This window comes from Meriones unguiculatus, chromosome 3 (assembly GCF_030254825.1).
Source record: "Meriones unguiculatus strain TT.TT164.6M chromosome 3, Bangor_MerUng_6.1, whole genome shotgun sequence".
Classification (NCBI taxonomy): domain Eukaryota; kingdom Metazoa; phylum Chordata; class Mammalia; order Rodentia; family Muridae; genus Meriones; species Meriones unguiculatus.
Genome location: NC_083351.1, coordinates 66,006,262 through 66,019,647, shown reverse-complemented (window position 1 = coordinate 66,019,647; position 13,386 = coordinate 66,006,262).

Below are 13,386 nucleotides of genomic sequence, written 5' to 3'. Positions count from 1 at the left end.
AGGGAGGAAGAAGGAAAGAGGGTGGAACTGGGAGGAGATGAAAGAAGGGGCTACAACCGGGATATAGAGTGAATAATTTGTAAATAATAATAAATATATAATCTTTTATAACTTACAAATGTTATAAAAGTGAAAAACCTTTTGCTGCTCCCAAATTACAGATTTCATATAATTTCACAAGAGTTTTACCTCCATTAGTGGCTGTGAACCTGATCTTGAAAAGAGATGAAGTGTTTATTAACTGCCTTCTATGTGCTCCGTTTTTTATATGATTAAGGCTATTTTTTTGGCCTCCCTAAAATAATGTGTCTCTTGTCATGAATGCAGAGGTGAGCATGCTCTTCAATGTGATGTGAATTTAAGGGTTTCCTTCAGAGTTAGCCAATGACCCCAGAAGAACCAGAATTATGATGTAATAAACACATTAGCTTATAGATCTTACTGTGGCTAGATGTGGACTTTCTAACTCTCTCATGTCCAACGTAAAAAATAAATACAATTGAAAATGAGAATATCAGGAATTTCCATCTTCCCAGAAAAGAATGGTCACTGAATTCAGCAACCATTGCCTTCCAGAGTGAAGGCTAGGGAGCCTTTCTAACAGATGACCTACATGGGTGGTTTCTGTTCTGGAAGATACTCTCCTAGGGAAGATATTTCTCCAAACATCCCTCTGGAATGTTCTGGCCCCTTTTATGTTCCCCAGATCGTTGCTATGCATCTTTAGCCAGCATCCATAAATTCTCCACACCTTGAAACATACCGAGCTGTCTGTGTTTACTTGCTGTGTGTCCTACTGGGAATGAAAACAGAAATAGAAATAGATAACTGGCGTTTTTGTTTTTTCCTGCTTCCCTACAAAAGTAGGCATGCAGCGAATCTCGTAGTCCAGCCCTTCCACGAAGCCCTCAGTAGCTGCCGACTAGGCTGAAGCTTTGGAGAATACTGCCTCCTTTTTTTTTTTTTTTTTTTTTTTTTTTTTTTTTTTTTGAGGACGCTGCTGCATGTCAGGCAGGAGCCGATGCCAGGGTTCTGCAAAACCACAGAAGCTAAAAGGAGACGAGCCCTGTGTCAGCATCCAGGCTTCTTCCACTGAAATCCTTCCACCCTAATATGGAAGCCGACTGGGGTGTCTGGCTTTAGTTTACCATGAATTTCTCCCAGACAATTTGTAGCTCTAGTCTTGTTAATACACTCACATTGCACGTGCTGAAATGTGTGCGGAAAGTTAATGCTAACGTGTTTAAGCATACTGCTTAGGATAATGTAAGTGTTTGCTTCAGTTCTTTCTTTTTCTTTCTTTATTTTTTCTTTCTTTTTTTTTTTGAGACAAGTGTGTGTGTGTGTGTGTGTGTGTGTGTGTGTGTGTGGTGTAGCCCTGGCTGTCCTGGAACTTGCTCTTTAGACCAGGCTGGCCTAGAGCTCAGAGATCTGCCTGCCTCTGCCTCCCAAGTGCTGGGATTAAAGGTGAGTGCCTTCAGTGCACGGCAACTTGTACTTCATTTCTTGAAACCCACATTGTTTGGTTCCAGAACTCTCTGAAAATATCAAAATCCTAGTACATTGTATAAAATGTTTATTTACTTGAATATAACCTCTATATATCCTCCCTTGTGTCTGAAATAATTACTAGATACTCATAATACCTAATATGTTGTAAATGATATATACAATCGTTAAGGTATAAGATATATATATATATTATATCTACATCTTATTTCTCTCTCTCTTTCTCTCTCTCTCTCTCTCTCTCTGTGTGTGTGTGTGTGTGTGTGTATACATGTAGAGAGATTTTAATTCAGAACAAAAGATCATATCCAAAGACCTTCCAGGTCTATGTGGTCCAGCTAGAATACAGACATGCCTTTTAATCCCAAGAAACAGGAGCAAGTAGATCTCTGAGATCAAGGCCAGCCTGGTACAGAGCAAGTTCCAGGTAAAGAAGAGCCTAGATTGAGGTGTGGTGGTACATGCCTTTAATCCCAGCACTCAAGAGACAGAAGCATGCAGATCTCTAAATTCTAGTTAGTTCTGTGAATTCTAGTTAGTTCAGTTGAGTCAGTGAGTTGAAATGCAGTGCAGTGGAGGTGCATTCCTGGCAGTTTGGTTAGTGGAATTCAGAGGCAGTTTTATCTGGAGAGGTTTTTTTTATGGGCCTTTTAAATTTTATTTCTTATTTACAATTTACTCACTTACCTGGAGAATTTTACAAAGACAAGTTGAAGAAAGAATAAGCAAGACAAGGGTAAGGACAGAACGAGCCAGAGAATGACAAGGATTAGAACAGATTGCTAGAGTTAGTTTGAGGCCAAGTAGAGCAAGACAAACAGAGGCCAAAAGATTCAATCAAGCCAGATTGAATCAGTCAGCTTGGAGAGGAGTTTGAGTCAGAACAGCTGAGTTGAACCAAACAGCCAGAATTCAGAAAGAGCTAGAAATGTTGAAAGTATTCAGCAGTAAATCTCAAGGCTGAAAACATTCTAGACCTAGATTAGATTGTATATAAGCATAGAAGCTTCCAAGACTAGGCCTAGGTTAGCAGACAGAGGCAGTAAGCCTCGGAGCTGACAATTACTTCAGGCAAATGCAGGATACTATAATAAAGAATATGCTATATTTATATGATACTTTTATGTGTATACATATATATCTATACATATACAGAAAATAACAATTAAAAAGATATATAATTAGCTTAAAAACAAACATTTGTAATCCCTGTCCCTTGAGAGGCCAGCAAAATAGGGCCAGGAGTTTGAGATCAGTTTGGGTAAAATAGGGAGATCCAGAAAGGAGAAGGAGGGAGAGAAGGGAGAAAAGAAAGAGGAGGAAAAAAGAAGAAAAGAAGGAAGAAAGAGTGGAAGAGAGGAAAGACGAAAGAAAGGAAAGAGAAGGAAAAGGAAAGGAGGAAGGGAGAATGGGAGGGAATGTAGACTCAAAAAGGTAAGGAGAGGGAGAAGTAGGGATGAAGAAAGGATCTAAAAGTAATATTTATTATAATTTTTAGCCTCCATTGGTTGATCTACAGGCATAAAACACTTGGATTAAGAACTGACCATATAAAAAATAAAAAAATAAAAATAAAAATAAATAAATAAAAGAACTGGCCATATAAAATTTGGCAACTTTTATTTTACGTAGTAAACAGGATCTACAGAAGACACCAATAAATACATCTGTTGAAGTTCAATCAAAGAATGAAGAATACGTTATCTAAAAACTACACCTTGCTAACTTACATTATTATCAGCAAGACTCAGCTTCTACAGGATGATGGTCAATGAATTGTATGATGTCCATGGACTACCATGAACCGTGGAGAGACAAAATGTGTGTGAGGCCCATATAGTCATGAGATGTACAAGGAGCAGCTGAAGGGTGTTGATGTTCCTAAGTTCTCACTGCGCCATGAATATGCTCAGTGTGGACTATATTTTGTCTTATTTGGTCCCCACCATGCCAAATAAAATATCTGCTATTTTTTCCTTAAAAGGAGAAAAACTGAGGCTTAAAAGGCTAAGAAATAAGGTTATGCAACCAATAACTGCACGTCTTACTCTAAGCCCATCCTTTTTCCTTGCTATTCTGCAATGTTTTTCAGCCCCTTTGCTTGAGAATTTGACATGGAAGGAAGAATGTGGATGGCTTTTTGAGTGTTTTGTTTTCTCATATTTAATCAAATTGGGAATATCTAGTCAGATAATATGTGATAAACTGCCATGTTCTAGGCACAATCTATGACAAAATACAATCATCATTTCGTCGTATTAGGACAAATATATTTCTTCAATGTAAGGACTTTCTTAACATTTTTTTTTCTTTTTTTTCAATGCAGTTTATTCAGGAACCTTGAACAATCATCTGACCCTGGGGAAAGCCAGCCCACAGCTTAAATAGCCTCTGGGTAGCCAACCCCAGCGTGCCATGTGGGCAATGCAGATAGGTCCACATACATGGAAGCAAGCCAGATCCTCAGCCTTAGCCAAATGTGGAGTTGTTCGTGACAGAGAGCACTCACCATCGGGAAGGTGGAAGGCGGAAACCAGCTCCATCTTTAAGGCATAGCATTCCGCAGCTCTCTACAGTTCCCCCTTTTTGTTTTAGACGCATCAGGCAAGAGTAGAGGTCTGATTTCTGATATTAGAAATAAATTGGGACTTTGTACTGATGTTCATTTAGGTGTCATCCACTCAAAGAGCATCAGACCCGACCGATACCTTTTTCTCTGAGGCGGGACCTGGGGCATCAACCGCATGCAATCAGACATGCTCTTCTCTGGGTCCAAAGCGGCTGACCCTGAGTGCAGTGCTTAGCCTCGCATCCTGAGCGTAACATTTTAGCTTTTTATGGCAGCCAACCATGCTTGGGGAGACTGTCCTGCTGTAAAGGCCTGAATGGTCATGGCTGCATTACGCTGTAGTGAGACTCTAATCTTCCATATATACCACAGGCAAACCAAGGAGACCAACACCAGAAGGCCTGCTAACGCTCCCATGCCCGCCCATTCCTTCAGATGATTCATGGCTGCAGCAATCCATGATGATAATCCTGTGGCTAGTCCTGCGTTCACTCTAGTAGAATTTACTGTGACAATGGTGCTGGTCTAACTGGATGTCTACATGTAGAAAAATGAAAATAGACCCATACTTGTCACCCTGCACAAAACTGAAGTCCAAGTGGATCAAAGACCTCAACATAAAACCAGACACATTAAATCGGCTTGAAAAAAAAGTGGGAAATACCCTAGAACTCATTGGTACAGGGGAAAACTTCCTGAACAGAACACCAACAGCACAGGCTCTAAGAGCAACAATCAATAAATGGGACCTCATGAAACTGAAAAGCTTCTGTAAAGCAAAGGACACCGTCATCAAAACAAAGCGACCGCCTACAGATTGGGAAAGAATCTTCACCAACCCTTTATCTGACAGAGGACTCATATCCAGTATAAATAAAGAACTAAAGAAGCTGAAAAGCAGCAAACTAAGTAATCCACATAAAAAATGGGGAACAGAGCTAAACAGAGAATTCTCTGTAGAGGAATACCGAATGGCAGAGAAGCACTTAAAGAAATGCTCAACCTCACTAGCCATTAGGGAAATGCAAATCAAAACAACCCTGAGATTTCACCTTACACCCATGAGAATGGCCAGGATCAAAAACTCAAGTGACAACACATGCTGGAGAGGTTGTGGAGAAAGGGGAACCCTTCTGCACTGCTGGTGGGAATGTAAACTTGTACAACCACTCTGGAAATCAATCTGGCGCTTTCTCAGACAACTAGGAATAGCGCTTCCTCAAGATCCAGCCATACCACTCCTGGGCATATATCCAAAAGAGGCTCAAGTACACAATAAGGACATTTGCTCAACCATGTTTGTAGCAGCTTTATTTGTAATAGCCAGAAGCTGGAAACAACCCAGATGCCCCTCAACTGAAGAATGGATGCAGAAATTGTGGTACATCTTTCTTAACATTTTAAAAATATTTTATTTTGGTGTTTTGCCTGTGGTTAAGGGCATAATATGTCTGCAGTGCAAGAGGAGTCCTGAAGAGGGCAGTCGATCCTTTGAAACTGAAATTAGGTCTGTTTGTGAGCTGCCATGTGGGTGCTGGGTACCAAACCCAGACCCTCTGCACAAGCTGCAAATGCTCTTAACAGCTGAACTATCCAGACCCCCTAAGGGCATTTTAAGTGCAAATTCCAAAAAAATTAATTTTGAGGCATATACAGTCCCTACTGGCCTTACAGAATTGATAAAAAATGAATCAATGTTCTAGACAAGTGGGATTTCAAAGACTATTGCTATTATAAATTATAAGAAGTATTTTTAAGGTTGTTTAAGACAGTTAATTACTTAGAATTCCTAAGTAATCGAAGCCCTCTGTGTGACCACACAAATACTTTAGCTATTGGCAATTCTTATCCATACTGTGGTGCAGATGCATTCTAGGGAAAGTAAGGAGAACTGTTTGAGAATGAGAGAAAGACATAGGGGAAAAATGAAAAACGAGATTACCCAAAAAGAAAAATACAGGTCCAGAAGAAAAAAGATCCATCTAGATCAGTAGTTCTCAGCCAGTGCACTGTGACCCTCTTGACAAGCCTCTATCTCCAAGAATATTTACATTATGAGTCATAAGAGTACCAAAATTACAGTTATGAAGTGGCAACAAAAATAATTTTATGGTTATGGGTCACCACAGCATAAGGAACTGTATTATAAGTTCGCAGCACTAGGAAGGTTGAGAACCCTGATCTAGACAAGGACCTTGAGATAGAGGGTCACTAAAGCAGGGACAGGAAAGAGCCACTGGTGGAGAGAGGGAGGGCTTTATCGAGTGGATTAGTTATAACAAATATTTATCACTTTGTTACATTGAACTGTTCCATACTTCAGCTGAACAAAAGATTTAAAAATAGATGTTATTCTAGTAACACTGCATGACTCACTTCCCAAACATTAACAATGAGCTCATTAGCTCATCACACTCAAGTTTTACTCCTTAAAACAGGCTTTATCTGGTACTGACAAGTTTCTTCAGGCATAAAACAATTTTTTTTCCAGTCTCAGATATTGAGTTAGGAACCATGGAGACCTATTAGTCATCAGGTATCTAAATGTTTAAACATGCAACTTGAACATGCATGTAACATGTATGATTTCAAGCACAAAAGAAGGTCTGTATGTTGCATTTTAGAAATAGTTGTACATTTATTCTTTAGTTTTTTTCTTTCGTTCTTTTTTTTTTTGCATTTCTGTCATTTCCTTGGCAAATTTGATTAATTTGTGTTTAGGTAAGATGACTTCTGTATCATGTAAATTGAAATAAAATGAGTGAAAATTGTCTTTCAGGTGTTCATGGTTAAGTGCTTTCTCTATTGTTACTGTTACAGAACTTCAGAAAGCCTGTTTCTTTTTGATAGCAGAGAAGGTGTAAGCAACACAGCCATTCCAGATTCAGTCCAAGCATGACCCAATGCAATCCGTATTTATTTAATGACATACTTTTGACCATTTAAATGTTGTGAAATAACTTTATTTACAATAAATATCCTTTAGAGTAGCTTTGTTTGCTTGTTTGTTTTTACCATCATTTTTTCTGAGGTTTATTCATCCATTTCATCACAGCCACTTTCCTCGTTGATGCTGGTAAGTCTCCATCATCAGGTTCCTCTGATGCATATCTGTCTCTGAAACAGCAGCTGCATCAGCACTCCCATGATCAGTGGCGACTTCTACAACTCTGGTGACAACTGATCACTAGCAGAACTGTGGGTCCTCATTTGTTTGAATATGTCCGTTTATGTTAGCCAATTCTTTTCAGTGATCACTTTTGAAAAATATCATGTGGGTAATGGGAAGATAACAGACTATACGATTTGCTGTAAGTGAATGAAACAGGAAATGGACAGAGCCTAATAACTGACAGGATATAGAAGAGGCTCCTGTGACTGGTAGTGAGGGGATTTTCCCCTACCATAACCTTGCTGTGGTTGTAAACCATTTATGCCTGAATGAAAATGCTTCATGCAACAATAGGCTAGGGCTCCAGGTTTTTCAGCCTTTGAAAGCAGGAAGTGGGTCAAGAGCAGCTCCCTAGGGGGTATTCATGCCTTTGGCCTCCAAATGTTTTGCCCAGGTCTACATTATCAATCTCCTGTTCTGAGGCTTTTAGCTTCTCAGCCTGAGTAGCTACCAACTCATCACTCATTGTGCTCTCTCTCCATCTCACAAAGAGCCAATGGAATACAGTTCAGACTTTGACTGTCTCCATCAATCTAATAAAGCCTTTCTTATAATAATATATATTTTGTTAGTATTTTCTTCTCCAGAGAAATCTGATGACTATGTAAGAAAAAGATGGAAAGAACCAAGCAGAAGTGTTTTAATAAAAATGCAAATAATTAGAATTATTATTAAATACACTGTACCTTCCTTTGAATGCTGCTAGGTGTTTTATTTGGATAAATTCATTTATCATCCTAAAAATTTCATTTCTTATTACCATCCCCCTTTATTAAAGCAAAATTAGGAAAATGTCAAACATTTGCCCTCATATGTAATCTGATTCCAAGTGTTCTTTACTTAATAGGATAATGTAGCATTATCAGGATGATTAAATTAAGAATAAGTCTACAATAACTAAATGTAGAGCATGTAAGTGAATATGGTTTTCTTCTCACTTTAATGCTGGTCAAGAGATTATGGATGAAAGCTCCTTCTTTGTTATGGTCCCTGAGTTTGGTTGCCAAGGAATTCATAGATTTGCAGTGGCAGAAAACATTCAAAATGTAGAAATGAGCAATTTTCTCTCTGGAAGTAGAGATTGTTTAAAACAAAGCACCATGGTAAAATGCAGAACCAAGACACATCTATTTTCAAGTACACTGCTCACATACCATGCACACATGTTTATACATACACACAGACACACAGACACACATACACACTCTTCTACTATGTATTGGTGAGCCAATGTTCTAAGTATTTGGCAATATCAGCTATTCAAATTGTCATAATAATCTTCCAAATTAAGGACTAACATTAATCACTTTTATATCTGAGAGCAGGCAAACATAGAAAGGAAGCAGTATGAAAAATGTTTCCAGCTAATTAGCCTAGTCAAAGATCAAATTCAGATGCTAAAACAATGAAAGAGACCATGCAACCAGCATGCAACTGGACTTGGGTTATCCTTTCTTTACTAGTTAGATCTCTCTCCCTCTCTGTCTGACTTTCTTTCCTTCCTTCTTTTCTTTCTTTTTTCCTTCTCTCTCTCTCTCTCTCTCTCTGTCTGCCTCTCTCTTTAGTTTCTCAAGATAAGGTTTCTGTGTAGCCCTGGCTGTCCTGATACTTGCACTATAGGCAAAGCTAGCCTTGAACTCAGAGATCTGCCTGCCTCTGCCTCCCAAGTGCTGATATTAAAGGGATGCACCACTGTGCCTGGTCTTAAATTTCTTCTTATTTAAAAAATTTAGTTTATGCTTAATTGTGTGTGTGTGTGCCTGCGTGTGTATGCGAGTCAACATGGGTACTGGGATTTGAACCAGATGCACTTACTACTTCTGAGTCATCTCCCCAGCCCCAAAAGCCCCAAAAACAATACTCGAGTTCTTAATTTTTTTCTATTAACAAAGAGAAATTTTGATTTGGGCAATTAGGAATATTTTAATACCATAAATATTATTTTATTTGTTTTTAAACATAGACCCAGTCATAGATAAATAAGAAAACACGTCTAAAATTCAAGATCCTATTCTTAGAGTTACAAGCTACATAAATTTTGATCATAAAAATTAGAGGGTGGGGAAGGAATGAACTGTCAGAATTAAAAGAAAAGAAAGAGATGAAAGGATATTTGTTTACCTTTAGGCAAAGAAGGCCACTGAGCTCTAGAAAGCAACACACATAGAATTGCTTAAAAATTAAATTAAATTAAAAAGTCCAGCCTGATTTTAAACTAGTAGGCAGAAATAAGTGAGATAATAATGAAAGTTGTCTTTAAGACTTTCCTGAATGACAGGACAGTGAAACAGAAAGCAATAGAAGACACTGATATCAGACTTGAAATCAATGACTTGCTAACTGAAAGATATTCATTAAAAGTCTTGCTGTAATTCATCAAAATTGGGACTGTAGTTTGTAACCCCCACGTCTTCTAACAGTCTCTAAGTGAGGGTTTGTTTTCTGGCAGGTGTTGCATGTGGTTGCAGCACTCGGAGAGACGCATCTAAATGGCCAACAAGACGGAGGAGCTGTAATTCCAGGGGTAGGTCACTAGGGAAGGAAGTTCCCCAGTCACCATGAGAGTAGGCAACATTCTGAGAAAACCAAGCTACCCAGCCTGTTACCTGTAGTCTTTGTTAGGTCTACCCTGGGTGCCAAGAAGCCACAGAGGCTGCCCAGGGCAGAGCTGTAGCTGGAGACCTGAGCTTCAGCTGGTCAACAAGTGTTTTGCTGTAGGCTTTTCAGAAAAGTCACGAAGACTGCCTGAGTCTGGGTCTCTGTCCCATAAGTTGTACCCTCATCCTTTTGAGGGTGACTACAAAGGTCCAGCTATCAAAGTATTAAAGTCCACCTATCAAAAACCCCCTTTGGTTCACCTAATTAACATACCAAATCAAAATATACCACTGCATCCTAGCCCATTCTAACACAGAGCTCTCCCTTTTCTCTTCTTAAAGATTACACAGGCAAGGTCTTTTGCTGCTATTTTTCCGAGTCAGAAAGAAGCCACTTTAAACTGCTCCACTCCCTTAATAAAGGATCTCTCTGTGAAAACAGATGTTTGGGTGTGGTCTGTGCCTAAGCTAGGGTCTGGGAGGGAACACCCGATTTGTAGGGATGGGGTGTCTAGTTCACTGTGTATTAATCCTAAATGAGATGTCTTCATCAACCTCCTTCCTGGGGGCTCAGGGATCTATGTGGAGGAGGAACACAAAAATTTCCAAGAGGCAGAGGGGATGGATGAAAACGGTATCTTCCACACACAGCAGAGCTGATGCACCTATGAACTAAGCAGGCACGGGGATGCTGCACAAGTTTAAGTCACATGGGTAGGGGTCCAGTGCTGAGAGGGCAAAGTGCATATGAGATTCCACTCCTAACCAAGCAGCTACATGCAATAAATACTGGCCAGCAAAAAGAAAATCAGCTTTCTCCAATGAAGTTTCACTTGTTTATCAACCAGTACATGCTCCATGCCCAGGAGTAGCTGGCCAGCACAGAATGAACTCAACGGTATTTTGTGGACTTTCTGTCTCACTTTGCTTTGTTTGAACATTTTTGTCCTATTGGTCTTTTGTTTGTGTTGATTTTCATTTCTGTGGGGATTTTTAGTATATATGTCTTGGCATTTTGGTTTTTGGTTTTTGCATTTGTTTGCTTGCTTGTTCTTTAAAGATAGGGGAAAAACACAAAGTTGGGTGGGTAGGGAGGACTGGCAGGAGAAAGGTATGATGAAAATATACTGTATGAGAAATTTTCAATTAAAAAGTCATATAAGCACAATTCAAGAAGAGGAGGAGGGGAGAAAGATGAAGAAGAGGAGGAAGAGCTGCTTAGGCAGACACCACTGGACGAGATAAAACACCACACAAACATAGGTATTACTGTTTTTAGCATTATGTGAGAAATTATCTTAATCCTGTCAAGGTGAATAGACCTTCCAAGCTTGGACCACAGCTGTCGATCAAAAAAGAAACAGTATTAATTATCAAAATCCATGTGGCTTCAACGTGTTTCAAAAAACATGTAGAAGTCATACAGCCCCAGTGAAGAAGCCCAGCCAGAGTCAGAGATGCACCCACATTCATTACCCGGCAGTGAGTCACCTAGGGATGGCCTCTGGGGAATTCCTCTCCCTTAGAACCTTTCCCAATCCACCAGGAAAACATAGGGGATTCCTCCCAAGGCTAACGATTTCTGAGTTCCAATCTCCCATAATCTTTAACCTGGGATTCACAATACATTCCTTAATTATGTGTCAAGTATCCACAGAGAGAAAAACGAAAATAAGTTCATTTGTTTATTCCAGTGCTGAGACATTCCTAGGACGCAGTGAAAACCTTTCAGAAGCCTCCTGAGTAAGGTTTAGGAGCTGTCTTGGTTGATGAATTGTTTGCCACGTACATGTGGGAGATGAAGTTCACACATGCAGCACCTAAAGTCTCAAAAAACCCAAGAGCATTTGTTGTTTGTTTCACTTAAAGCCGGGTGGGAATGGCAGCACCCTAATAATCCCAGCACTCAGGAGGTAGAGATAGGGTACGGAAACTAGGATCCAGGAGGGTGAGGGAGACAGGGGCACCAACCCAGGAAATGGACTCCGGAGACCAGCATCTAGTGGGCAGCGGCAAGCATTTTTATACAGCCTTTGAACCAATGGGAAGCCAACATGATCTCTGAGGCAGCCAACCGTCCCACTGTCACTATGGGAGATGCCAGGCCTGCCAGTACCCGATGGAACTAATGTGCAGACTGGGAAAGGAACCATCACCTTGGTTTGGGCCCATTCTGAGGCTCCACCATACTGGGATCCACTATTTGTGTCACACAGTTCGCCAGAGTACACGGGCACTGGTACTATAGAACGCTATGGAAGCCTCCCTCACCGTCATCCACCGGATCCCACTCAGGGGCCTCAGTCCCACAACAGGGAACCTTCTTGCAAGATGAATATCTAGACTAACCCAATCAGTGAGCTCTCTATTCAGGTGAAAGAGCAAGCCTCAGCATGTAAGATAGCAATGGAGGAAAATACCTAATGCTCTTCTCTGACCTCCACATACACATGCACATGTGGGCCACATGGACACACACACATATATGCATGTAAACAAAAACAGGAATAAAGAACCTTCTAACTCTCCATTGACTTCATCTCTAAATTTTCACTGCTGAGGTTTGTTTTCTGTAATAAATTTTTTAAATTTATTACAGTTTATTCACTTTGTATCCCAGCTGTGGCCACTCCCTTGTCCCCTCACAATCTCACCCTCCCTTCCTCCCTCTTCTCCTCCCTTGCCCCTCCCCCAGTCCACTGATAGAGGTCCTCCTCTTCCATTTGACCCTAGCCTATCAGATCTCATCAGGACTGGCTGCATTATCTTCCTCTGTGGCCTTGTAAGGCTCCCCCCCAATCCCTCAAGGGGAGGTGATCAGAGAGCCTGCCACTGAGTTCATGTCAGAAACAGCCCCTGTTTTCCTTACTAGGGAAACCACTTGGATACTGAGCCGCCATGGGCTACATCTGTGCAGGAGTTCCAGGTTATCTCCACAAATGGTCCTTGGTTGGAGTATCAGGCTCAGATACTGGGCCCAGATATTTTGGTTCCATTGCTCTCCTTGTGGAGCTCCTGTCCCCTCTAAGTCTATCTATCTCCCACTTCTTTCATAAGATTCCCTGAACCATGCCCAAAGTTTTGTTATGAGTCTCAGCTGTTGCTTTAATACCTTGCTGGGTAGAGTCTTTCAGAGGCCCTCTGTGGTAGGCTCCTGTCCTGTTCTCTGCTTTCTCAATCTTCCGAGGTCCCATTTGCCTTTGTGAATGAGGATTGAGCATCTTACCCAAGATCCTCCTTCTTGCTTAGCTTCTTTAGGGGTACAGATTTTAGTATGCTTATCCTATCTTACAGGTCTAGAATCACTTATAAGTGAGTATATACCATGTATGTCTTTCTGCTTCTGGGATTCCTCACTCAGGATGATCTTTTCTAGTTCCCACCATTTGCCTGCAAATTTTATGTTTTTAATTGCTGAGTAGTATTCATAGAAACAGATTAGTGGATCAATGGAATTGAATAAAAGACCCAGAAATAAATCCACACACTTATGGACACCTGATTTTTAACAAAGATGCCAAAACCATACAATGGAAAAA